The 23,964-nt window shown below is 43.9% G+C and overlaps 1 protein-coding gene across 1 annotated transcript in view; it reads right to left on the bottom strand.

The window, feature by feature from the left end:
- The window catches only part of SHANK2 (SH3 and multiple ankyrin repeat domains 2), a 3,078,421-nt gene that overhangs the window by 2,846,235 nt on the left and 208,222 nt on the right, over positions 1 to 23,964 (bottom strand). The gene's annotated exons all lie outside the window — the stretch shown is intronic.

Raw genomic sequence — 23,964 nt, 5'->3', positions numbered from 1 at the left:
AATCTGAATGACCGGGGGGAGAGAGATCCTCGAATGCAGGTAGGCCAAGGAGACAGCGGACCAAACTCAATGCGAAAGAGTTTCCGTTGAAGGACGATGACCCTGGCTGGCAACCTCAAAGGTGACAAACAAATAATCCACCTTGCGAAGGGAGGCCGTACGCTCATGGTATGGAACCGGAGGCCTTGTCAAATCCAGGGAATAGGGTCAGATCCTCCTCAGTAGAGGAGGTAGGAAAAAAGGCAGGAAGGACAGTATAACTGTCTAAAGAGCGAATTGTAAGAAAATTCACAAGAGAGATGGTAGTAAATTGACCGTTGTGGCTGTCAAGCTAATTTGTGTTATGATTCTTTTGGAAACAGACTGCAGCTTTGGTGGATGAGTAGGTGTTAGAATTGTGTATTTGAGTAGTTGCTTCCACCTATAGAAATTCGCAGTAAGGGATGCAGCTTGACAGGCTTCAAGTGATTTACTTAGGAATTTAGATTGTTTAAATCTACATTACAGCACACCAATAAAAATCTATGTTTTATGTAGGTAAAGAAGTAGTAAATACTCTTTGTAAGGCTAGTAGCAGAGGCAGGAAGTTATACCAAAGTACAGTTTGGGATTTTCTGAAAGGTGATAACTGAAAGATCCCTAATATTTTTTCCAGATCCCTGGAACCCATCCTGGGATCTTGTTCACTTAGATTATTCAAGATTGCTTTACCAATATGAGTAGTGATAGGGAACTAGGCTCTAGAAGTGGTGATTTTGTTCCTGCTTTGCACAAACCACTGTGCAGGAGGTTCTGACCTATTGTCTTAACTAGTAAGCATCTGTTGTATTAGAAGACATCGTGGTGGGCATAACCATTGTCCTAAAGACCCTTGTCCTTCATTTTCAATAACGTTTTTTTTTCCTGTAATGGCCCTGGCGACTCTTATACAAATTGTTAACAGATCCCAAATGGAGGACCGAGTTCCACAGAGTCTGATACAGGCATGGTTGGCACCTTTATTGAAAAATGTGGTTTCCTACAATTAGCCAATAACTCAATGAGTACTGTATTTTGAGGGCGAATTGAGTTACTAACCCACTGGAGGATCCCTGTTTCTTGTTAAGACCTTGTAGAGGGTGGTAAGTTAGCAAATTTCAATACAACCTGATGGCCTCCTGGGAGACTTCCAACCTGGATTTAGGCCTTCCTCCAGTTGGTGGACAGAATGATTGATAACTCAATCATGTGGTTTCACTCAATCCTGTCTTATAGAACCACCCAGGTTACTAATGATAGTCTGACTGTCGACTGGCTGAGGTGTTTTGTTGTGGTGTTTCATAGTGATTTTTATCATATTTCCTATGCTGTTTGATCTTAGAATAAAAAATGATGCATCAGCTCACTGGTGCCTTTATAATACTTGTTGATACTGTCTAAGATCATTGGTGATCAGTAGGAGTGTATACAGAAGTAAGAAAGATTGCACTCAGAGAAAACAAAACTAACTTGTCACTTGTTGTCACATGTGAGCTGTAGGGTCGCTGTAAAAAAAATGCTAGCCAGTTTCTACAAGGTTTGCTAAGTAGGTGATGCAGAAAGGAGTCTCTCCTAAAGGATTACTTGCCATAATCTCTTATCTATGGACGACCAACAATTTTATTAAAAGCTGGTCGTTTAATGGCTTCCCACAAGAAAAGCTTAAACTCTTTTGTCTATTTAAAAAGGTAAAAGTACACATGTAGATTTATTTATGTGTACATTTTTTTCACTTGTATGTAATTCTACATTTTAAGCTATTTGTCATGTTATTGTGTAGCTTTACCCCTATGTATAAACTTTCATATCTACACGCCCTCAGGTCAGTTTTAAGACAGAAATTATGAGTGTGAAGCCACTATTACTAACTTTTCGCTCTTTGGAGATGATCTCCATCATCAAAGCAGAGTACTCCATTGGGAAAGTGTAGGGAAAAATAATAATAAATTTTAATCATTCTTAAAAAAAAATCAAAACAGTTAATCGTAAAATAAAAAATGTAATTACTTTAAAATCCTTATCATGAATCTATAAATAAGAAAAACAAAATGCTACAGAACATCAATACCTCACATTATTTTTTATTAAACAATAGCATATTTAAAATATATGAATTTAAATGTAAATATTATTTTTACTCATTCATTTTACAGACACCCTACTAGAATCTCAATATTTATTAAAATATTTAATTGTTACATGTTTTTTTATTTATTTATATCTTAATAAGTTAATAATTCTTTTTAAAACATATACAATATTTAATATTTAATACAATCTAAAAAATTTATCAGAACACTATTTTACATATATTTAGTGTAAAAGTCAAAATTAATGTATAATTATTCCTTATGAGGTGTTATTTTCTTTGGGAGTGAGTCGCAGTACCTTTATATGGCCTTGTGTGGTGCTAGACTTACTTAAAGGTTGCCTAGCAGAACAGTAACTACTGTTTAGAGACCTTTTTGGCTGTAGTAATTTTAGTAGGGTAGTTAGTAATTATAAATAAGCACACTTTTTGTTGGTTGGATGTGTGTATTTGCTTGTTCACCACTAATCTCCCTGTACTTCACCCATTTATGTTCTATAAGTCTAAAAGCACTAGATATTGCTAACATCCTGACAGTAAAATGATAAATCCGGTAAGTACGAAAGGTTAGACTAATGTTTACTATTACACCACTCCACTTCCCCTCTGCAGAGTGTTGCGATGAAGGCTACTCAATGCAATAATTAGTTATGCAATAATTAGTTATAAAGCTTTATTCCAACTCAAACCCTTCAGAAAACAGGGATGTGCGGACGCAGCCACCTGCAATCAGCTCTCCTCTGGCCAACCACCACCGTTGACTGTTGGCACAGACTCGAGGGTAAACACTCTACTGTGACTTGAGCCGTAGCACGAGTACAAACATAACACTACCTCCTTCCACCAACAAAATTAACAAATTAAGAGAAAAAAATAATAAATAAAAACATGGAACAACAGAGCATAACTGCAAAAGGATACATAGCATTTGCAGAAATGGAAGAAAAGAGAACAAAATTATTTTAACAGTAGATGTGCGTTACAAAGTAATCACACTTTCTAGGTTTGGTGCGCACACCTTTTGTAAGAGAGTCTACAACCCCATCAATATTGGATGGATTAGAAACTCGAACTCTGGGCGCAACAGTACTTTGCTTACTTCTCGGACTTACCACAGGCTCAATGGGAATATTGATGGTATATTCAGGTGAGCAAAATTCTTTGATATCACCAATATCATCAACTCAATTGTTAGACCTTGCATCATTGGCGTGAGTCTCCCTTCCATTTTGACGGATTGCCTCCTCTGTTTTGATATGTTTTTGCTGGATTTATGCTTTAGGCACTGTGCCACTGCTAATCAGTGCCACAATGAAAGTGCTCCCTATGTTAAATTAATGTACTAATTGGTTATTCCTTGATTGGATTATTTGATTTATTTGTCAACCCCTAGTATAGTGCACCATATGTGCCCAAGGCTTGTAAATTAAATGCAGCACTGGTTGTGCCACCCACAGTAGCAGCTTGTAAAGTGTGTCTCAGGTCTGCCACTGCAAGGCCTGTGTGCAGTCTAGCACTGCCATGTCAACTTGGCCAAGTGCACCCACTTGCCAGTCCCTAAACCTTCACTTTGCTTCATATTAGACACCCCATGGTAGGCCCAAGGGCAGGGTGCAGTGTTAGTATAAGGTAGAACATGATCTGATGTGTGTAGCATTTCCTAATAGTGAATTACAGCCATTTTCGTTTTTCACTATTGAAGGCTAACTGTTCTCCTAGGCCACAATGGGCAGTTAGATTATTACATTCTTATAATCCTAACTGACTCAGGGAACACAGTAGAAATTCGGATTTAGTATGCCTGAACTCAGAATGATAAAGTACATCTTTTAGTAAAGTTTTTTTTAATATTCTGTGTTTGCAAATACCACTTTTAGAAAGTAGGTATTTGCCTCCCTAACTATTTGAGCCTGCCTCTACTGCGTTGTGTATTCCTTGTCTGGGTTTGTGAGTAACAGGGCTGGGGAATTCCAGGAGACAGGCTGGGGAAGCCCAGTGGTGAATAGAGAGATCTGCAACTAGATGAGAGGGAGGAGTTGCACCTGGGACCTGAATAGGGCTGGGCCTTCCCTCTACAATGCTGGCTCCACCTCCTGTGGCTTGTCTGATGTCTCTGCCCTGCACTGTGAAAGGAGAGGAGGGAGCATGTCAAAAGAGTGCTCCAGAGCTGTATCTTCCCTCCCCTGTGCTGGCTCCACCTCCTGTGGGGCGGCTGATGTCTCTGCCCTGCACAGTGAAAGGAAGAAGAGAGTCATGTAAACAAAGTTCTCAGGAACTGTTTTGGACTAGGCAGAGGCCTCTCTGCCTTCACAGAACAAAGGAGTTTGAGGTATAAATATTGGGACCCTGATCCCAAGAAATTAGATCACTTCTGGAACAAGAAACCTTTCTGCCAAAGAGAAGAACCAAGGAAGCTGCAGGAGTTGTACTGCCCTTCTGCCAGCGTGCTGTTTGCTGGGTTGGCCACCAGTGGTTGCTTCATTGCCAAGGGAAAGGAGAAGGAACTTTGTAAGGACTTTCATCTACAGAATATTCTCCAAGGGCTTGTACTGTGCTTGCTTCCTGCGGCAGTCTCAGGGCCAAAAGACTTCACCTCCAGCTCCCTCTTGAATTTCCTTGCTGGGAATTCTGACTCAAGTCACGTGCGTGTCGCTGAGAGCTGGAAGCGCGACGCATCGAGAAGTAGCGTGTCGCCCCCGCAGCTGAAATCATCGCAACGCAGGAGAAGCGAGCCTTTGTCGCATCTCCCTGGAAACGTGTGTTCATCGTAGCTGCCTGCTTTCGCATCACTGGAGTAGCGTGACGCCATCGAGAGAGTCGCCATTGCATCACCAGAGAAGCGTGTCGCAGGGCCTGTCGCGGCTCCAAAGTACAGAGTCGTCGCAAGGCTGCCAGGGCGTCATCGCATCGTCAATGCATCGCCGCATCAAGGGCGCCATCTTCTCGCATTGCAACCGGATTATCACATCGCATCAAGGGGCCATCTTGCTCACCGCAACTGGCCACCAGGCCAAGTATCTACGCATCACCTCCGCACTGGTAAGGCTCACAACGAGTCCCCTACTCTGCATAAGCATTGTGGAAGTACGCAACCGTTCCCCAGGGTCACGGAACCGACGCATCTCCCCTTTTGCGAGCCTTTTGTTCACTTTGCGCTACGCATCCAGGTACTTTGTTAAGAACTTTGTCGCATTTAACAACAACTTGAACTAAGAGACTTTAATCATCTTTTAACCCCTTCGCTGCGGCGGCAATTCCGCCGCAGCGCTAAGGGGGTGGGGCGGCCGCACGGCGCTCGCGTACTCGTGATGGAACCGCTCCGTCGCGAGATGCGGTTGCGCTGTGCTTATGACGGAGTGGTTCCGTCACGGCCCCGCTCGCTCTTAAGAACGTTCAGCGCAGGTGCCGAATTACTGCCGCGCAGGCGCTCCGAGCGGGCCGTGACGGAACCGCTCCTTCATCAGCACAGCGCGGCCGTGTCTGATGACGGAGCGGTTCCGTCACCAGCAGGGGAGGGGTTAAGTAATCTTAAGTGTAGTATTGTGGATTTCTGTCGTTTGTGGTCTTGTGTTTAAGTCTATTTAAAGGATACTTATTTTTATAAAAGCTGTGTTGTGTCCATCTGTAGTGTTTTCACTGTATTACTGTGTATATTCACAAATGCTTAACACTGCCTCTGAGAAAAGCCTGGCTGCTCGTGCCAAGCTACCAAGTGGGTGAGCAGGGGTTATTAAGGAGTGTAATACCCTTATCCTGAGTTAGAATTAAAGGTCCCTATTTGGACAAAGGTGAAAACCATTGCCAACTAGAGACCCCCAGATCTAACACCAATCATATCTACGAGAATAATTCACCGAAAACGCGATGAAAAAGGAGTAAAAATTACTGTTTCCTTTTAAAATATGTGAAAACCACTCCGGTTCAGCAGACAAGTCAAATTCCAAAAACTGCCTGAAATTTGACGACACACGGGTGCGTCAAAATGGCCGCACGCAGTGTCACCTCAGAGTTACCTCGTATTAGATGAGCGTGACCTCGTATTAGGTGAGGGGCATGCGTATTATGTCAGCTGGATAGTGAGTGGAAGAACGAGGCTTCCACAAATATGCCATCTAGAAGGCTGCTGCGGCTCGAAAGATGCGGACGGTAAGCAGCTACCACTGACAGCCACTCTGAAGAGCCCACAACCAAGGTAAATGAAGTAGAAACAATACCTTTGGCATGGTAGGACTGTGACCAATCTTCCAATTCCATCTGCTGTCGCAAATTGGTTCTTCTTCCTTTCCTTTTTATTTTTCCCGTAAGTGAGAGGGAAAACAGCAATAAACACAAACTCCAAGGAATTTAGTAGGGTGAGTTTGTGGGGTTTGAGTATCTCGTCACCATTGTAGCGATTAAGGATACTCGATGCGATAATTAGTTATCATGCTTTATTCCAACTCAAACCCTTCAGACAGCAGGGAAGTGCGGTAGCAGCCGCCAGCAATCAGCTCTCCTCTGGCCAACCACCACCGTGGAATCTTGGCACAGACTCGAGGGTAAACACTGTAAAGTGACTCGAGCACTAGCTCGAGTACAAACATAACACAAAGTATAGAGCAGAATTAATTTAAATTATGGAGGAAGCGGTAAGCCATATCTCTGTTGTTGGAAAAATGTCCTACTATTTCTCAGGCAGAGTACAGATCTAAAGTTACGGAGTCTTAGTATTCCCTGGCAAACTGGCCGGATAAGCTTAGTATTAGGAACCACAAAGACACCACAGTCTTTGCTGACATGATCTGTCAAGGAGGCTAAGCCTACTAGCAGCAGTGGAAGTGATGCCAAGTTCTCTCTGTCAATAAGCTATAATAACTTAAAAGTCTAGGGGGCATATTAACAAGCTGTAGTATCGCCGGTTTCTCAGCACAATTGGTCGAGAAAGCGGCGGTACTTCCAGCGCCCTATTAACAAGGGCATTGCAACGCCTGCCACGGTATACAACCTTTACAACGAAACTTTTACAACGACCTACCACTACAACACAACTTTTACAACGCAAACTATTACAACGCATTGCGCTGGGGGGCGCTCTAGGATAGGGAATAGGTTAATTTACTATCCAATATACTTCCCTACTATCCACGGGGACTGGAGTTGGAATAGTAAATTAAACTATTCACTATCCAGCACCCCAAAGCGCTATGCGTTGTAATGGTATGCGTGGTAAAAACCGTGTTGTAAAGGTAGGCGTTGTAAAAGTATGCGTTGTAACGTCATACATCCCCTGCCACAAGCCCACTTTGCATGTCAGTGAGAAACATCGCTAATGACATGCAAAGTGGGCGTTACCACGTCCAACCACATGTAAAATGTGGTTGGAGGTGGGAACACCCTATCACCAAGGCAGGCGTTGGGAGGAAAAGACCTGCGATAAACTCGTTTATCGCAGGTCTCCCAACGCCTGCCCTGACCAGGCGTTAGGCATTGTTAACATGGGGGTGTGGATCATAAAGCTGAATCTACCCCCCCATATTATCAAGGCACACATTAGCGCGTGAAAACAACACTTGTTTTCACGCGGTAATGTACACTATCACCGGCTATCACAGGATTCACTATCGCCTAGTGTTGCGCATTGATAATATCACATTAACAAGGTGAGAAAATCCGGCGATAGCCGGTGATAGTGAAATGTGCGATGTGCATTTTTTAACGCACATCTTGTTAATATGCCCCTAGGTTATTTACAATTCATTGGCTCCTATAAGTACACTAAGGATGAGGGGCTGGTACCCGCCCCTTTGAGAACCTTTGATGGTTCAAACACAGGAATGAATTGACAGTCGACTTTTCGACTGACGGCTGTAACGAATATCATGGTGTACATCAGGACAGAGGTCCTGCCGCTAATGGGTGGCACCGCAGAATTTAAGGAATCACTCTTTTCAGCATATCTGCACACCCAGGTCCACAGGAAGAACCAGTTCTCTGACTACCCTCCCAGCACCCGCATCCAGTTAGTGACACACATCTGTATCATGTTGGACTCTCCTTAGGGCGTGCACACTCCTGCATCACGCCGCTGTGGTCCAATTGCTGTCTCCTCGCCTCATTGGAGCGCAGCACCACCCAGAAATATCTAAAACTAGCCCTAAACAGTATATTATATATATGAAAATAACATATCAGTGTTGCACCAAATCTGGCGAGACATCCTTCTTAAACTGAAAAACACTCACACTCTCGCATTTTTGCCTTGCATTTATTTATTTATTTTTCATAGCACGAAACATGCCATCTTTCAGCCACAACAGAGCGCTACGTCATCAGTATGTACTTTGCACCCTTTGACTTAATTCAAACTGCTGCTGCCTTAGTCTGTAAATCCGTGTGGATTTCCCCGAGAATACAAATGACTCTTGGCCCTCCACATAGCACGAGAAGTCGCCACAGAGTCGAGTACAGCCTGTTCCGGGGCACTACTGCTTCGGGATCAACAAGATATGCTTTACATGAGAGCACTCTCGTCGGAGGAGTCTTCCTCGTGCTTCAGAAAAAGACATTACCAATGACAACATGTCCTCGCACTTTAAAAGTAGCAGCACCACCCACCTGAAACATTGTTTTCCCTTCTAAAAGCAGCATGTCCGCCCACCTGCAGTCACTGAGCATCGCTGTTCACCTGAACACAACCATCCCCATATAACAGCTAGAGGCAGCCAACCACAGAGACATTACTGCCTGCCTAAAAGCTGCAACAGCAGCATATCACACACCTGAAATCATGGAATCCATCTGAGTGAGCCCGCTCTCAGCGGCAGGGATGTATGACGTTACAACGCATACTTTTACAACGCCTACCTTTACAACGCATTTTTTACACCGCAACATCCATTACAACGCACACCATTACAACGCATGCCATTACAACGAATTCTTTGATACTACCTTTACAACGCATTCCACTACAACGCATACTACATTTACAACGCATACCTTTACAACGCATTACATTGCATTGCATGTAAGGTAAGTGTTGGATAGTGTAGGGGTAAAAATTACTATTCTAACTCCAGGGGGTGCAACAGTAGGGTAAGTGTTGGCTAGTGTAGGGGTTAAAATTACTATTCTAACTCCAGGGGGTGCAACAGTAGGGTAAGTGTTGGATAGTGTAAGGGTATAATGTGTTGTAATGCTATGCGTTGTAATGGTATGCGTTGTAATGACTGCGTTGTAATGGTATGCGTTGTAGTGGTGTGCGTTGTAGTGTCATGCGTTGCAATGACTGCGTTGTAAATGCATGTGTTGTAATGGATGTTGCGTTGTAAAAGTTTCGTTGTAATGGTAGTGCGTTGTAAAAGTTGCGTTGTAAAGGTTGTATACCCAGCGGCAGGGAGTGGGCGCTCTAGAGTGGGAGTGCCATGGACATGCGCAGAACACCTACAAAGGCTTTCAAGTGTGAGTACTCACAGTCTGTTCAATAGTACCTTCCCACTCTTCACCCTCGATGCTGCGCATTTTTACTCCTTGCATAAAGAGAGGAATAATGCTATCCAGTTTTGGAATGGGGGAGCAGCACCCCAAAAGTGGGGTGGAGTAGGAGAAGAAGGTTCTCCACTGCCTTATAGCTAGGCTCGAGCTACAGAAATCCTCCAGGCAACACAGTACAAACTAGGACATACGTGTAACAAAAGGAGAAAAAGTTAGCAATTGCAAATGCACAATACACATTTCATCAGCCTGTTTATATATATATATATATATATATATATATATATATATATATATATATATATATATATATATATATATATATATATATATATATATATATATATATATATATATACAGGCTACGCACAATCAGGCATGTGTCACTGCTTATGAGTGTGAGTTCAGCTGAAAGCTGCAACTGCTGTAGTTTCACAGGAATATTCAAGGACTCTTTTTTTTAACAGAATTCTAAACATTTGTGAATCTGCACCCATGTGTAGGTGCGCACCTATATATGCATAGGTGTTCTGATTCGATATTCATTTTTAAAATGAGAAGACATGTTTAGTTGAGTCTTCATCCTGAAAGGTCCCATAATACATTTATACTCTGTATACTCAGCACAGTAATAGCATTCTGTGGACATGAGAGATCCGAATGTATTTCATTCTCTACTACTATCTGCACAGCAAGTCGAGTACAACATCCCACAGGAAAAATATTCATAATTAAACAATTAAAACTGAAGCAACACCCCACTGCTTCTCAATTGTTGTCTAAGAACAAACATTTATCGCATTACTGCTGTGTGCTGTTTGCAGCCTTCTTAACTACCTTAGGGGGAACGGGAAACCCCCACCGTGTGTTACCATAATTTTGGATTACATTTCAGGAACCTCTCTTCGGATACTGCAGGACGAGGATTTATATTTTTTACAAATTTCATACAGAAGAAACACTGCAGCAAAGAGAATCACTCAGGCAAACTATGCAGTACTTTTAAAAATGGGGATTTGAAAATGGATGAATTCACCTTTTCCTGGAATGCTGGCACAGAGAATCCAGGATGTGGGTCAATATTTATGGATCCGACTCTTGGTGTAATTCATCACGGGCAGCAATTAGTGTGGACAGCAAGAAGGCACAGAAGCTCCGAGCTCTCAGCAAGCACTGGTACACTCTCTGCAAACAGCCATATTGACTTTGAGCAGTGCACTTAGAACAGCAAAAATAGCGGCGCCATTCATTAAAACAAATATTAGGGACACTGTTGCAAAAGCAAGCAAAGGTGACACCCTATAACAAGTGTGTGGTAAAGACGAAGTCTTAGCTTTTCAGACCAATTGAAGAAAAATAAAGTAAAACAAATGGCATTCCCAAAATGGCAGCACAGGAATGTGCACACTACTACCTAGTTTTATATTTCTAACAAGCCCCTGGAAACTTAAATATGAGTTTGATAACTTCTGTAGGCATGTCTGCCTTCTGACATTACTTTTGATCCTCGACTCTCAACCAAAAGATACATCAAACACGAGCCCAGATTCTGAAATGAGAGATCTCTATATCATGCTGGTTTAGTCTAGTGGATGAATGGTTTCTTTCTTTTGCAGCAGCGACTCCTCCGCTAAGGCGGAGTAAAAAAGCAAAAATAAAATGATAATAACACCATTTTATTATCAATTTATTTTTTGGTGCTGAGGCAGTTTTGCTAGGAGGTGCTGGGCTGCTCTCAGAGCAGGAGGAGGAGTGGTTTGGTAACTTTCTAAGTGCACATGACAATTTGGCCGGCTGTCTTGCGCCGTCCAAACAGTCATGCGCACTTTGCATGTTCTCCACTAGGCTGTATTACAGCTACGTGGAGAACATGCACAGACTCCTAGTCCCCGTCTGAGTGCCGAACCACAGTGCTTAGTCCTATCACGTAGCTGCTGTCATGGTGACAAGCAGCACTGTGATTGGCTAAGAGGAACCTGCGTGCTTCCTGCTTCCGTTCTGGGACTTGTCAGGAAGAGAAGTGGTGGAGAGACTCGGGAGTGAAGAGGCATGGCTATTTTTGTTTTCACACACCCCCACCAATGAACTTCCAATCTGTGCCAGCCGCCACTGTTTTTGTGAAGATGTTAGTATTATTAAATGTAACCCTCAGTACAGCAATACAAAGTACCAAACTCCTGATCACAAATGATCTCAGGGATTGAAGCTGAAGATGACTCTGACTGTGTATTGCACATGGCAACAAAAAGCATGAAAGGGCAATACGATCTAAAGATGAAGGGGGTACAGGGGTGAGTGGGGTAGGAAAGATAGAATGGGATGGGTGGGCGTGGTGGTGAGTGCAGAGCTTAGATGATGAGGCTTGTGGTAGGTCACCCAGGCCATCAACAGAAGGAACATTAAGAAGTGGCTAAATTCACTCAGAGTAAAGGAGACCATAGGGAAGTTAAAGGTTCCATGTGTCCTTGTAGATGGCATATCATCAGTTTATACAATGCCACACTGTACATTTCATCAGCCAGCCACTCTTCACAGGTGGTAAACCATGGAGACCTCCAATGCCATAAAATGCACAGTGTGGCCATTACTGGTGCATAAGTCAGTAATCTATACTCATGAGCCATGAATTTAGGATGATCAAAATTGTCATATAGCATGACCAGTGGTGGTGGGGGAGGCAGCTCTAGTGGGCGGGGCAACTCTAGGTAACGGCTGAGTGTGGAGCCAATTTGAGACCACAGTCTTGAGATATCCGTGCAGTCTTAAACAATTTGTGTTGTGTCGCTGACGAGCAGGTCGCATCACCAACCTTGTGAGTGGTGTTGAAGGCATGAGGCTCCCAGTTTCTATGGTAGAATTTAAACTTTGATTAGCGAGTCCTCCTGTCTAATTCTTCTGTTAGTTCAGCCTAATCCTGACTGTCACATACCACTTGTAATCTCCTCTGCCACTTAGTATGCAATAGGGTTAGGAAAGTCAGAATGTAGGTGTTAGGCAAGGAGGTTATACAAACCGCACATGATTTCCAGATCTTACGGTACTATGTAATGAGGGAGGCTAGGAGGTTCCATGGGGCCCAAATGGCGCTGTGTAAACAATGCTTCACTTGCTTGAGTCTCCACGTTTGAGACAGGGATAGACGAAATTCTTCTCAAAGGGCTACAAAGGTTTTCATCTAACTAGATGATAAAAAACATTCCTAGGGTTATGTTCCCAGCAATTCCCATGTGCCACAGAGTTGTGTATGCCATACACCTCATCACAAGGTTGTTCCAAATAAGCGCATGGAAGGTTGGCCTGTAGGAACTTGTTGGCTTGGTTCCAGATTCTCAAATAATGGGGCTGGAGGTTGTCATAGAGGGGGAGTTTAACTGGTAAAGGAGGTCTAGGTCGGGGCTGCTGAGGGCTAGGTCTCATTCCAAATGAATTCAAAATGGGATACTGGTCACCTTAGGCCACATGGAGGACTACTGGGTAACAGTTAGGCCAGTGTAGTGTTTATTGCAGGGCAGTTTCAGGCACCTGCTTCGTCAATGGGCAATTAACTAAGCGCCTTTCAGGCATGGCCTCATGTTGCTCTAATCAAAAAATTTGATGCCCTTGTCAATGGAGTGATGGGCAGGGGTCCCAACAAGAACTGGTAACATGCCTAGTGCATAGGTGAAATGTGGTGTGGCACTTGCAATCGCCCCTACATTGCTAGGTTAATATGATTCCATTTTGTGTAATCCATATTAGTTTTAGGTTTCAGCTGATCTAAATTAGTAGAAACCACCCCATCTACTCCTCAGATTATAAGGATACTTAGGCTGTTGCGTAGTCCACCAGAATGGCAGTCAACTATGACTGCTCTGGTTTTGTCACAGGATATAAGCAAGGCCTTGCTCTTGTACTAGTTGATTTCATAGACAGAAATGTCAAAGAAGTCTGCAATAGGTGACAGTAGGGCCAGAAGGGAGCTGTACAGGTTAGTGAGTGTCAGCAAAATATCATTCGTGTTTAGAAATAGTTTCGAGGGCCCCACTTGAGTAGGGATTTCTGTAATTCATAGGGATTAGCGGATGACAGCGGGCAAGGGTTTAGGCCATAGTATTGAATGGAGACAGGCCTGACAATTGACTCTGTGTACTAGGAAGAGATATGACTAGTAGCCGCCATAATTGAATTGTACCATTGGTTACGCTTCTAGCAATTATGCTTTCAAAACGAAGTCATCTCCAAGTCCCGTTCACAGTACGGTATGGAACATATAGCCATATTCAATACAGTCAAATGACTTTTCGGCATTCAGTGAGAGCGCAAGGGTGGCCTTCTGTTAGTCCTTGGATAATCACGAAGATGGGATAGGGCCTGGAGGTGAGCACAGGCCAATCAACCCTGGATAAAATCTGCCTGAGACTGATGGCTGGAATAACCTGGTTAGTGTGAGTAAAACGACGGCCAGTATCTTAGTGTCTCTATTAAGGCTAAATAGCAGGCCATAGCTGCCATACAGCAGGGGAGTCCATACCTGGTTTTGGAAGGACAGTAATCACAGCTTTGTTGGACATGTGTGACAGGGACCCAGTGTGTTCCACCTTCTGAAAGACAGAATGATGGTGATCTACTATCTCCTCTTTTAGCCACTGTTAAGATTTTACCAGAAACCTGTCCTCTTCTGCTGGTTTGATATATTGGAGATGAGAAATGGCCTACACAATTTCGTCTATGGAGTTCTCTCCCTCCAAGAGTACCCTACCTTAATATTTGAGGTCGGGCAGAGTCAGGCCTCTCTCCTGGTCCTTGTCACCCTCTATGTGGAGCTATAGAGTTTTGTATAGTAGGTCTTAAAGGTATCGAAAAATATTCTGTGAGAATCTGAGCGTGTCCCTGCTTAGTCTCTCAAAGCCAGGAGGGCCACCACATGTGGAGGGAGTTAAGATCCATTTTGGCTTTTTCTAGTAGGCTTCGTGTCTCAGGAGTGTGCCTCCATGTGTATAGTGGATGTGGAGTCTAATGTCACTCTCTTATGCCACTTGCCAATGTTATCTGAGTTTGTTTGCTAATGCTGCATCCCTCATCAGTTGATATTAGAGTGCAGCCTTGTCTGCTGTCTAGAGGAGTTGGGCTGACTGTACACAACCTTTGCTGTCCGAAAGGTAGATGGACATGTGAGACTTTCAGCAGGTCTTCTCTTGAGGGAGTTCAAAGCATGCAGTGTTAAGGCATCAGGGTTTTCAGGTAGGCAAAACTAGGCATCCAGAGATTTCATTCATTGTCCAAGTGGACCTGACAGAGATCCTGGGAGGATGATTTGGTCTAGAACCGTCGGAGATACTGGGATGGAAGGTGAGAAAGTAGTCCAGTCTGGACTGGGTCCTGTGGGCCATAGAGAGAAATGAGAATTCCATCTCAGATGAGTGGAAGAAATGTCAAATGTCCAACAGACCTTGGTCTACGCATTTGTCAAATAGGAGAGCCACAGGGCATTGATGGCACCCAAAGGCCTTGAACGGTATCTTGCACTAAATTTGAATCTCCTCCCATGATGATGTGGGGCATGCGAAGCTCTGTAATAGGCATATTGAGGTGGGAGAAACAGGTAGACTTAGTTATTACTGGGCATGAGAGAGGCAGCCAAAAGGAGGAGATTGAGTCAATCTGGCCAAGGTCAATGTTCAGTAGGTGATCTTACTGCGGTCGTTACCTGGATTTGTAAGTAGGGGAGGGAGTAACTCTTGTAATTCAGTTTAGCGTAATCGCCCTGATTTTTTACCAGGAATTCCACGAGGATGCGCTTAATTACATGAGAAGAGCAATTCACAATTTGTAGCTATTTCTTAGCATAAAAATACAGCCTTGCATTCAAAATGAGCACGCGATTGCATTTTGTGGCAAGAAGAGAGAGAGCAGGGGTACTGGACTCACAGGTGGCTGTGATTGGTGTGGCTGTGTCACGTCACTCCCCACAATTCTACCATTTGGAAGACCCGGGGGAGCTAATAGGCAGAACAGGCCAAAGTTCAATCGTCTTTGAGAAGCATGAAAGTGAGCAATAGGTAGTTGTCTGGAGGGCCCACAAAGGAGTGATATAGCAAAATAAGGCCTAAGAAGAGGGAGGCACTCGCAGTCAGCCGCATTTGGTATGGGCCAGAATGGCACAGGTCTCCAGTAGAGCCATATTTCAGGGTGCACCCGTGAGGATATCTCGGGTCACAAAGGAACCCCAGTCTACGCAACGTAGAGCTCACCTCTGCAATGCGTTAATTACTCTGTGGTGTGTACGGCCGACCCTCAGTGAGGTCAGTGCTGGTCATGAGGATGCGTGGCCATGCGGTCACAGCTGCTAGCAGCCTAGGCAGTGCAGAGAATGCGAATGATGGCCTGAGTTTTCTGCCATGGATCTTTGTGGTCCCACTGCATACTCTTGCTGCCTCAGTGCACCACAGATCATTGGGTCTCAATCGCTAGAGGGAGGGTGCATCGGGGCACAGGAACTGACTCACTGTGTGCCCCGGCATCTGAAAGGCAGGTTCCCGTTGGGTTTTGCCAGCGTGGGGGGAGGAATGAGGGAGTGCAAGCCGTGCTTTCACTACAACCATCAAGAGGCTCATGGAGAGGTGGCCATCTTGCTTCGTGGTGTGACTGCTTGCTTTTTGGCATTTTTCCTACAGTCTAGGTACAATACAAACAAGTAATGGCAAAGTACAAAAGTCTCTCATTTGCTACGGTTGAGGCTAGTGCAGCGCGCATGAACTGCTCAAGGAAAATGACCTCTTGGAATTTCCCTTGAATTTTCACACGCTCGTGCGCGTTTTTTTGTAACCTTTTTTTTAATTAGGCTTTGCATGCGTCTTTGTAAAAAACAGCACGCAATTGGGTAAAGGCGGGTGCATGTTCCACCTTTCCCAGGAAATGTATCCGCCCACAGATAGATTTCACATGAGCCCCCATCACTCGCGGGGTGCTGCAGCTGCAAGCGTGCTTTCTCTTTTGCTTGTTTTCCATACAACATTCTCAGTTTTGTGTTTACATACACCCCTCACCAGTTGTCCCTGTTGTCTTTTCTCATGTCCCCCACCCCTTGTGCCTGTTGTCTTTACTCCGCCCCCACTAGTTGTCCGTGCCTTCTTTACTCCCACCCGCCCACCTGCTGTCCGTGCCCTCTTTACTCCCCCCGCTCACCCGTTGTCCATGACGTCTTTACTACCGCCCCCCACCAGTTGTCCGTGCCGTCTTTACTCCCACCCACCCACCCGTTGTCCGTGCCGAGCTCTTGTGCCTCAGCAGTGGGGGAGAAGATGACAAAGGGGCAACCCCATAAGTGCTACATCTACAGTTTACAGCTGCTGAGGTCAGTGTAGAGGGAGGTACATCAATCACACACCACTGATTAGTTTCTCGGTGGCTGGTTGCCCCACACGCGCCACTACGTCACATGGATGTCAGTCACTCTACTGACTTTAGAGGTGCACGAGTTTTCCAGCGCGCAAAGGGTGCCTTGATATACTCGCTTCTGTGAGCTGGATGGATCAATATAAACACAGCCTGCCCTTGAGATTCACAGAATACAACACCTGGCACTCACTCCCCTCACCCCCATCAGCAGGGCTGCACTGGGAAGGCGAGCACTGGGCGATGATGGGCCGGGGTCTTAGGATGGGCAGAGTTGTGTTTTTAGGGCCTCCGTTACCCGTCCATGGCTGCCAGTACATGTCCGTTGTTTCCTACCTGTTGCTGGAGCAGTAGCAGCTCTGTGCTTTTTCTGACCCCTTTCCTTGTCACCTCGGCCCCAATGTCTACCATGCCTTGGTAGATGAGCATTGTGTTTGCCTAGGCCTGCTGCAACAACACCTTTCCCAGAGAAACAAGCGTGCTGTCTCTTCCGCTTGTTTTCCATACGACGTTGTCCGTGCCCTCCTTACTCCCGCCAACCCATTGTCCGTGCCCTTTTTACTACCACCCACTCACCAGTTGTCCATGATCTCTTTACTCCCGCCCTCCCGTTGTCCATAATTTCTTTACTCCCGCCCCCTCCCATTGTCCTTGCTATCTTTACTCCCGCCTCCTTCCTCTCTTACTGGATTTGCAAGCTAAACGTAGGTGTGGGTTGCAAGGTAATGAGAAAACACATATAAATTGCACTGCTAAATAGATATTTACGCTGGCTTTCATTTACAAGCATGTCTAGTACAGTAAGTACAAGGAGCACTCACTCTGTTTTCAGTGGATATACCATAAGCAATGTTTCAGCCCGCCCATAGGTACAAATTCTATTGAGCAGTAAATATAGAAAAAGAACACACAACTAACAAAACAATGTTTTTAATTTTAAAAGCATTACAATAGACACTAACCGCATCACACTACACACATAATTAATATCCTTACAATTGTTTGTTAGGGGATGTAAACTACAAATACCACCAACATACACACCAGCAAAACACACTACACACATGCATCCCACCAACACACATCATATCACAACTCACCTCAACATTCCACACCATGCCACTGTTCTTATGTCGCTACACTAAGCACATGTATCGCAAATGAAGGTATCTAAGCACTTTACATTAGTACTTTATTCCATTACAGAAATCTGTCCGGTGGGTGATAATGTGCTGCATGGCTAAACACTTATAAGGTCCCAAAGGCGAGACCTATTGGCTATGCCAATGCTTGTTCTCTCAGATATCGCTAACTTATAGGAGAGTTGTTTCCCACTCCATTATGAGATGGACACCTTGTATGTGCATGACTGCGAGCCAGCCATCATGTAAAGTTGTGCATGTTTATTAAGCTTCTATTATAAGATGGATGCCTTCCAAACAGGCATATGCATGTTCACCATCTTTCATTGCAGTTTCTTATTATTTTTGAAAACCTGTTACAAGATGACTGCCCTATACGCAGGCACATGTAGAGTGGTGCACTGATTAGAGTCCAATGTATTCCTCCTCAAAATACCGTGGCTTCAGAGGCAGATGGGCAAACCAATGGCAACTTCAAAAAATTGCAAAAAGCCAATGGCTGTAGTATACTGACAAGAGCACACTTTTCTGTATTACAAGTATGTGTATTCATACCAGGGATCTCCAGGTGTGGCAGCTTAACTACAAAGCACACTGTACCGATGATTGAAAGAGCTGTAGTCCTCATTATTGCAGCAATCAAAACAATTCACAAATTGCTATAATGTTTTGATCATTTCATAATTTGGAATTTAGCAACGTAAATAGTGAGTGGGCACAGCTTTTACTGTAACTATTAGCACTGGCTGGATAGTATATTTTGGTCCATTCATATATTGACGACATCACATAGTACCACATCTCTTGTGATAACTCAACCAAACCCTTGCTTTCTTGCAGAGCAAGAAGCAAAAACATATAATGGTAGTTTTACCATTTTCTGTTTCTGCTTCTCGCACCACGATAAAGCAGTGGGGCGATGCTCTTCCACCCTAATGGAGGAGCCGCCCCTGTATAGTCTTCTACAATACTCCTTGAGAATCATATGTGGAGAAGTGTGGCTCACTGGTTAGAGCGGCAGACTCTGAAGCAGAGATCAGGCCCGAGACCAGGGTTCAAGTCCCGACGCGGCAGGGTCTTGAGCTCAATGTCCGCGGACTCGATAATTCTCGCCTCGGCGCCTACTCTAACCATGGGTCCCATGCTGCAACTCTGGGCAATAGCTTGCTTAATCTCCACAACGGCCCCTACAACACTGGGATGCCTGGCTTCACCTTGGGGGTGCCCAGGAGGGGCATCTCACAGGGAGAGCCAGGAAGGGTTCCACAGCATTATACAGCGCCGGGACGCCCCGTTGGGGCAGCTGTGCGCTTTACAAAATACACTACATGCTCTGTGGAAACTTGCTAAACCCACAACAGATTGTGGAAACATTCTGTTGTGTGGACTTCCTGATTTCCACTGAAGTATCTCTAAAACATCTAGAATGCATCTGTCTGGCTAGCACTAAGAGTTTGCGGACTAGATAAGTCTCAAATCTATGGAAAAAACACAGGTTGTCTCCTGGCAAAGACAAGACAGAAATGAAAGATCCTCGAGTTGATTGACAAATGGCTTTATTCCCTAACAAAATATTCTTGCACTGTCCTGGCCAACTACTACAGTCAACAAAGTAGTTACTACTTATTATGCATCATATATTACTCCCTTCTCTCCAGCCTTCACTCAGTTAGCAATGATTCCGAAATCGATCAACTCCGTGAATAATCATCTTCTTTTGAAAAACAAACAGGCCTGCGCTCTCACTTCCTTCCCTCCATTTCTTTTCTTCTTGATATTTCCATGCTCTTCAAAAGTACTGTACACATTCAGCATTATTTTCTCCTGTTGTATTTATGGCCCAACAGTGCTACTTCATCCATAGCATACTCCATTCTGTTTCTAGATGTAATCTTAACTATGCTTGGCTTGCAAATCTTTTTTTATCTCATTGTCCAATCATTCTAACACTTGTCTGTCACCATGCCTGTCAGCATCTGAGCTTTTATTGAATTTTGCTAATTCAATCTATGAAAAACAAACAAATAATATGCTCTATTCCCGCAGGCAAGTCATTACTTGGGCCTCAATTCTCTTCCACAACTCCTAGCTTTAATTTATTTTAGCAATTCGATAATTTTCAAAGAACTTGTATCATTTTGAACATGATACTCTCATCTTTCACTATCTAGAACCAAAATCAGGTGTTTGTTCCACATATACTCCACACCAAACTCTTGCCCAAATCACTCATGCTTGTCTCTACTCAAATGTTTTTTCCCAATTTTCTGAAACATTATGATATATTAACATCGAATAAGTTCTGTTACGGTAAAATGATTTGTTAAACCCCCCCCATAAACTTAATCTAAGATTTGCGCGCTAAAGATTGTTCGGCACAGATTACAAAACTATCATCCTCATGTTTTCTACTCTTACGTGCACTAAGGAAAACAGTTGCATTACTACCACTAAAACAGCAATTCCCAAGAATTTAGGACAAATATAGGGTCTTGTCTTGATTACTACAAAGTATTACATTTGCTCCTCCCTAAAAATACTTTGAAGAAACTTTAGATTATTCAGAATATGGAAGCTCTGTAAATCTACTGCAATATGAGTTTGTTTACTATCCTCTCTCCTAACAATATTGGATGCCAATTTAGAGATGAATCAAATTTAAGAGCACTCTATCTGACCTAAAGTTATCTGTGGGATAACCCTAGGTCTAATCATAGTTCATGTGCTGTCGTGGATTTTCTGATTTTACAGCTTGTCAAAAAGGGGCATTTTTTAACACGACTAGAGGTGATCACAAAAGCAGGACTATTTCTAGAACAGTACCAAGGCACCAACACTACACCGACCACCAGCAACACCACCCAGCCTACCATCACTGCCTGTTCCCCTGACAACACAGACTGACCCCTTCCCGCCGCAAATCTTCCACAGAGCGGCCTCCGCTATAGCACCCGAAACAGGCTTGTTCCCCGATGACTGGAAAGACCATCACCTAAGTACACATTACCAGGAGACTGGACTACGGGAACGCCCTCTAAACAGTAATCAACAAATCTCTACTCCTGAAACTACAGACCATCCAGAACGCCGCAGCCAGACTCATCCTCGGCATCCCACGAAAAGACCACATCACCCAGCACCTACAAGACCTCCACTGGCTCCCCATTGAAAAGAAAGTGGCCTTCAAGCTGCTCACTCATGCCTACAAATCCCTTCACAACACAGGACCCCAATACCTCAACAAAAAAATGTCCTTATACGCACCCAGGAGTAACCTCCACTCCGCCCGACCTTGCCCTGGCCGAAGTCCCACGCATACGCAGAGCCAAAACTGGAGGAAGAGCCTACTCCTACATAGCGGCCACGACCTGGAACAAACTCCCCCTCAGCATCAGACAAACCCCCACACTGCAAGCATTCTGGACTGGCTCTACGCATGAAAAGGAGCTGCTCAGATCGCCCTCCCCCCCAATGCCTTGAGACACTCACTGGGTGAGTAGTGCGCATCAAATATCCTTGATTGATTGATTGAAACAGTGGGACGTTTTATGCAGATATGGTGTTATTTTTATTAGAACTGGTGCCAAAGATGGCCACTTCAATGAAGCACACATGGATTGTTACAGTAATACAAGGTGGGAGAACTGAATTAATAGAGACCTCAAGTACCACAAGCAACTGGCACCCTAACAAGAATTTAAACCAAATGCTTGACAGAGCAAACATGTCACCAGTTGTCAGGAATCCAAACCAGACATCGTCAAGCAAAGAAGACTCATGAAGTACAAAAAACACAAAAAACAACCAGGCATCGTGAAAAGAAGGTCAAATTATTGCATTAATACAGTATATTTGCATAGTGCTGCTACTGACTATTTGCCAAAGAGGGTTGTATGGTGTTACAACGCAGGCTATTACAACGCCTGCCTTTACAACGCGGTTTTTACATCGCATACCATTACAACGCATAGCGCTTTTGGGTGTTGGATAGTGAATAGTTTAATTTACTATTCCAACTCCAGTCCCCGTGGACACTAGGGAAGGTTATTGGATAGTAAATTAACCTATTCCCTATCCTAGAGCGCCCCCCAGCGCAATGCGTTGTAATAGTTTGCGTTGTAATGACCACGTTGTAATGGAAGTGCGTTGTAAAAGTTTCGTTGTAAGTGATGTTTACCACCAAAGAGCTACGGGAATGCTTGGTGACAGCATTAAATCAGAAAAGATGTAATTTATTATCCGCGCTTTTTATCACAACAAATCCGTCTCCATTGGTCAGGATTCCTACCTCAACCAAGCATCATTAACCAAAGGAAGTCTTTAGACCTCACAACCCAATCCTACATCATCGAACCGAGGTGCATTCTGGGCTCTAAACTTCAACCATACAACAACAGAGGGATATCTTTAAACTAAAACCGAATCTGTCATCATTAAACAAAAGTAAAAATTGAACTTTCACCTGATCCTGACACCATACAAGGCAAATTCAAAACCTAACCATGAACCATCAAACAGAGCTATATCTTTGAACTGAAAATCTAATCCGGCATCATCACACATAGGTACATAGTAAAGTGTAAACCTGATCCAGAGAAAAGGAGACATTCTGAAATTCAAAACCCCACCTTACACCAGCAAAAAAAGAGCACTCTGTAATCCAGAACGCAAACTAACATCATCAAACCAAGGGGCATTTGGGAATCCACAACCCATCTAGATATTATCAAATTAAAGATCAGTCTGAAAGCCGAAACCCAATCAGACATCATTAAATAGGCCATCCCTCCTGTGTTATTTTTGACCTCAAATGTGCTCTATTTATCTGTCTCTGAAAGTTGAAAAGTTCAGTTTTCTCTGCTTGATTTCATACATGCGATCTGCTGGTTCTTAACAGGTGCCTGCAGCAAGCACTTAGGAATGTGGTCAGATCTCCATTTAGTGTAATCAGTGACTTCACCATAAGGATTCCCAGACTTGGAACCTAAAGCCCTCCATGAAAAGAACTGATCACCAAGCATGAAATCACTGTTGTTCAAGGAGTCCCCTTTAAAATGGTATTGTTTCATACCCCTAGATTCATCCTTGTCCCGTTTTGCGAGTCCTTAATAACGATTATTAAGGAATCGCTATTAAAGACTCGTAAAACGGGATTCATGTAGAAATCGCAAAATAAATTGCGATTCCTACAGCTTCCTTATTTGCGATTAAGGCCTAAAGGCCCATAGGAATGAATGGGGAGTCAATCCTTATTTGCGATTAGCAATTTGCTAATCGCAAATAAGGATGCGATTTCAAGGGTGCCAGGGGTGTCCAAAGGACACCCTGTGGCACCCCTGAAATGGAAATGTAGCCTGATGTTGCGCACACACATGTCCAAAGGACATGGGTGTGTGTGTAACATACCACTTAGAAAAATGCACTAAAGTGCATTTTTCTAGGTTTTCGCTATTTACCACGAAGTCAGACTTCGCGGTAAATAGTGCCCAAAAATTGCGAATTCGCAATTCTTAAATGGTTCATGAATTGTATTTAAGGAATCTCAAATAGAGATTCCTTAAATGCAATTCCTCGCAATATAGCATTTTCGCATTTTGCGATTTTTGCATTTGGGATGATGAATCCCAAACGCAAAAATTGCGCTCGCAAAGGGCAAGATTCTCAGAAGCTGGCCCTTTGCGAGCCCATTTTCCCTTGATGAATCTGGCTGATAGTGTTATGTACTGAAGACTGGAGGTACATCTAGCCAAGGACTGACTAGAAAGACTTGACCTTCCAGGGATAGATACTCTCAAGCAGCCCCTTAATCTGTGCACATGCTCAGTGCAGAGGGACCCACTTTGTTTGAAAGGTATATGGGAGGGAGGA

The sequence above is a fragment of the Lissotriton helveticus genome, chromosome 3_2 (assembly GCF_964261635.1).
Source record: "Lissotriton helveticus chromosome 3_2, aLisHel1.1, whole genome shotgun sequence".
In the NCBI taxonomy this organism is placed as follows: Eukaryota; Metazoa; Chordata; class Amphibia; order Caudata; family Salamandridae; genus Lissotriton; species Lissotriton helveticus.
Note: the sequence above shows the minus strand (reverse complement) of the source record. Positions and strands in the feature narration are given on the sequence as shown.